This window comes from Cebus imitator, unplaced genomic scaffold (genome assembly GCF_001604975.1).
Source record: "Cebus imitator isolate Cc_AM_T3 unplaced genomic scaffold, Cebus_imitator-1.0 Scaffold441, whole genome shotgun sequence".
Taxonomy (NCBI): Eukaryota; Metazoa; Chordata; class Mammalia; order Primates; family Cebidae; genus Cebus; species Cebus imitator.
In genome coordinates this window covers 1538110-1542589 of record NW_016107756.1, presented here as the reverse complement: position 1 = coordinate 1542589, position 4480 = coordinate 1538110, and the positions used below count along the sequence as shown (strand labels likewise).

At 51.1% G+C, this 4480-nt stretch overlaps 1 protein-coding gene across 1 annotated transcript in view; it reads left to right on the top strand.

Moving 5' to 3' along the window:
* Positions 1-4480, top strand: part of NXN (nucleoredoxin) — a 163040-nt gene that overhangs the window by 33752 nt on the left and 124808 nt on the right. The gene's annotated exons all lie outside the window — the stretch shown is intronic.

Sequence of the window (4480 nt, the reverse complement as noted above, 5' to 3'; positions counted from 1 at the left end):
GTGATCCTAGCACTTTGGGAGGCTGAGGCGGGCGGATCACCTGAGGTCAGGAGTTCGAGACCAGCCTGGCCAACATGGCAAAACCCCATCTCTACTAAAAATACAAAATTTAGCCGGGCGTGGTGGTGTGCGCCTGTATCTCGGCCTCCATCTCTGTCTCTTTAAGTGCTGGGGTTACAGGCGTCATCCACTGCCCCCGGCGGTATTTTTCTCTTTTAAAAGTAATATTGAGGCCAGGTGCAGTGACTCACGCCTATAATCCCAGCACTTTGGGAGGCAGCAACGGGAGAATCACTTAAGGCCGGGAGTTCAAGACGAGCCTGGGAACACACGAAGACCACCCCCATCTCTACCAAAAAAGTACAAAAATTAGTTGGGCGTGGTGGCCTGTGCTGTGGTCCCAGCTCCTCAGGAGGCTGAGGAGGGAGGATCACCCGATCCCAGGAGTTTGAGGCTGCAGTGAGCTGTGAGCACGCCACTGGACTCCAGCCTGGATGACAGCAAGAAAAAGTAAAAAAACAAAAAGTTACTGCTGGATTGGGGAGTTCGGTGCACTCTGTCTCCCCACTCAGGACCTCACGACAGTGGTGCTCATGCTTACAAATTATACTTTTATAAAACCAATATTGGGGCCTGGCGCGTGGCTCACGCCTGTAATCCCAGCATTTTGGGAGGCCGAGGCAGGCGGATCACAAGGTCAAGAGATTGAGATCAGCCTGGCCGACATGGAGAAACCTCGTCTCTACTAAAAATACCAAAATCAGCTGGGCGTAGTTGCCTGCGCCTGTGATCCCTCAGATTGGGAGGCTGAGGCAGGAGAAAAGCTTGGACCTGGGAGGCAGAGATTGCAGTGAGCCAAGATGACACGACTACACTCCAGCCTGAGTGACAGAGTAAGACTCAGTCTCATAAAAACAAAACAAAACAAATTAGCCAAGTGTAGTGGTGGGTGCCTGTAATCCCAGCTACTGGGAGGTTGAGGCAGGAGAATCACTTGAACCCGGGAGGCGGAGGTTGCAGTGAGCTGAGATTGCGCCACTGCACTCCAGCCTGGGGGACAGAGTGAGACTCCATCTCAAAAAAAAAAAAAAACAAAAAAAACTGATCTCTAATAGCTACATGGTATTTCACCGTATCTCTGTCCGTCTGTCTGTCGTCAGTCGTCTCTGTATGCATGTATCATACTTAATTTTGTCTTCTTTTTCATCATTTTTCTTTTGATTTTGTCAGTTTTATTTTTTTGTTTTGTTTTTTGAGACAGTAGCTCACTCTGTGACCCAGGCTGGAGTGCAGTGGTGTGATCTCGGCTCACTGAAACTTCTACTTCCTGGGTCAAGTGATCCACCCACCTCAGCCTCCCAAGTAGCTGAGACTACAGGAATGCGCCACCACGCCCGGCTAATTTTTATATTTTTAGTAGAGGCAGGGTTTCACCATGTTGGCCAGGCTGGTCTTGAACTCCTGACCTCAGGTGATCTGCCTGCCTCGGCCTCCCAGAGTGCTGGGGTAACAGGCGTGAGCCACCTTGTCCAACTGGCTTTGGGATTCCTCTTAGGTCTGCAGAACTGGTTCTATTTTTTTAGATGTCTTTGAACAGGTTTAAAACATGTGACTGCCATTTTACTTTCCTTACAGTATTTTCTCATTTTATTTGGCTCTTTTTATTTATTTTTTCGAAAACATTTCAGCCTAAAAGCAAGCATGCCTTCTCTGGTTTTCCTTCTGTTTCCAGTGGTCCACCTGTGGCACCTTCAGGGCTGCGTTTTGCTGTTCTGTGGTGGACTGTGTCTGGTGGCTTGAGCTTGCCCTGGAGTGAAGACAGTTCAGTGAGGTCCTGGCCTGCCTGGAGCCCTGGCTTGTACTTTCTTTTTTTTGCTTTTTAAAATTTTTTTCCATGGATCATAGGAAACAACTTTCTTTTTCTTTTCTTTTTTTTTTTTTTTTTTTTTTTTTTTTTGAGATGGAGTCTCGCTCTGTCGCCCAGGCTGCAGTGCAGTGGTGCGATCTCAGCTCACTGCAACCTCCACCTCCCAGGTCCTGGTTCAAGCAATTCTCCTGCCTCAGCCTCCTGAGTAGCTGGGATTACGGGCATGCACCACCATGCCCAGCTAATTTTTGTATTTTTAGTAGAGACGGGGTTTCACCATGTTGGCCAGGATGGTCTTGAATTCCTGACCTTGTGATCCACCTGCCTCATCCTCCCAAAGTGCTGGGATTACAGACGTGAGCTGTCACGCCCGGCCTGGGCTCATGCTTCCTACGTGGTTCCCGTCTCTCTGGCTTGTTGTGGAGACTGTCCTCTCAGATCCTGAGTTTGCAGAGATACATTTATGTCCCAGTTTTAGCTCTTCAGTGTCCTGGTGAGAGTAGTGGAGACGCCAGACGTGCGGCAGGCCTAGCAGGGAACGTATGTGCTCTCTCTCTCCAGTGTGTGTTGGAGCTGCCGAGAGGGGGACCCGCTTAGGGACCTGTTCTCTGGCTTGGCCTTTGCACTAGCTGTAAGCTGTGTTTGTGGACAGCTCACCTGCGACACACCGGGGCCAGCTCTGGATATCACCGCAGCCTTGGCCTCCCATCATCCCATGTGTTTAAAAACTGCTTATTTTTTATTATTATTTTTTTTTTGTAGAGTCTCGCTCTTGCCCTGGCTGGAGTGCAGTGGCACGATCTTGGCACACTGCAACCTCTGCCTCCTGGGTTCAAGTGATTCCCCTGGCTCAGCCTCCTGAGTAGCTATTATAGGCGACTGCCATCACACCCAGCTAATTTTTGTATTTTTAGTAGATATGGGGTTTCACCATGTTGGGCAGGCTGGTCTTCAACTCCTGACCTCAGGTGATCCACCTGCCTTGGCCTCCCAAAGTGCTGGGATTACAGGCGTGAGCCAGTGTGCCTGGCTCAAAAACTGCTTTCTAGAGAGTAAAACAGCCCAAGTGAAAGGCTTATTCCTCTCTGGCCTCTTTGCCCTCTGACCCTGGCCCCTCCAGATGGGCGTTCGTGGGGTTCTCCCGGGGTCTCTGCGCTTAGCTTCTGTGTGTTTGCTGCTGCTGCCACCCAGGAAGACCATTGCAGGGCTGGCCTCGGCAGGTTTTCAAATGTGGTCCTAGCTGCAGCCATTCCTTCCCTTCCCTCACGTCCTTGTACCAAGCAGCAACCTCTGGGTTCTTCTTTAGCAACTCCCCTACGCCTGCGTGGCTCCTGCATGGCTCCGTGTGGCTCCTGTGGGCTTTTCCGCTGGGGGCTGCATTTTTCTTCCTTGCTGGCCCACCGCTGAGTGCTGCTTTGGGCTGTGTGACTTCAAAGCCATTTCCCCAGAGGTAGCTGTCCTTCAACTAAAACTAAAACGAAAGACATTTTTGAGCTCTTTAAAAAATAATAATAGTAATAGAACGCCCCGCGATCTCCCTGCTTTTCATGTGTTCCTGTGTCCCCCTGACAGCGTGACCTGTGGTGGCTGCCAACTCCAATTCCTTTGATGTCTGTCTCCAGGATACTTCCCTGGAATCTGTGCAGAGAAGAGCAAGATTGTCTGGATGAGTGCGTGTGTTGGGGAGGGTGATGGAGGGACCCCAGGAACTTTATGGGTATGTCCTGAAGGAAATGAGCCTGAACCGCCGTAGCCAGGGAGCAAAGCGCCGTCCTCTCGATCACGGAGAATTTCAACTTCTCGTGCCTCCTTGCCCTCCCACCTGTTTCCCCTAAGCTGCGCCTTTGCTTCTCACTGTGGAGTGATCAACACAAACTGATCTCCAGGTGTGTTTCTGGATGCCCACGTTCTCAAGCCGGCTTGCGGCTCCCTGCTGGAAGCTGATTCCCTTGGTTTCCTCTGGCCTTTTCCTCTTAGAAGTCCGGGCTCTTCTTTTTGGCCCTACCCCTTTCCCCCACCCCCATTCTCCTTTTCTTCATTAAGAAAAAATGCACCCAGGCTGGGCACAGTGGCTCATGTCTGTAATCCTAGCCCTCTGGGAGGCCAAGGCAGGAGGATCACGAGGTCAGGAGATTGAGGTCATCCTGGCCAACATGGTGAAACCCCGACTCTACTAAAAATACAAAAAATTAGCCGGGTGTGGTGGCGCATGCCTGTAATCCCAGCTCCTCAGGAGGCTGAGGCAGGAGAATTACTTGAACCTGGGAAGTGGAGGGTGCAGTGAGCTGAGATCGCGTCAGCGTACTCCAGCCTGGGTGACAGAGGGAGACCCCGACTGAAAAAAAATGCAGCTAACAATTTGGGAGGCCGAGGCAGGTGGATCACCTGAGGTCAGGAGTTTGAGACCAGCCTGGCCAACATGATGAAACCCCATCTGTACTACAAACACAAAAAATTAGCCGGGCACGTTAGCAGGTGCATGTAATCCCAGCTCCTCGGGAGGCTGAGGTAGGAGAATCACTTGAACCCGGGAGGTGGAGGTTGCAGTGAGCCGAGATGGCGCCACTGCACTCCAGCCTGGGTGACAGAGTGAGACCTCTATCTCCAAAAAAA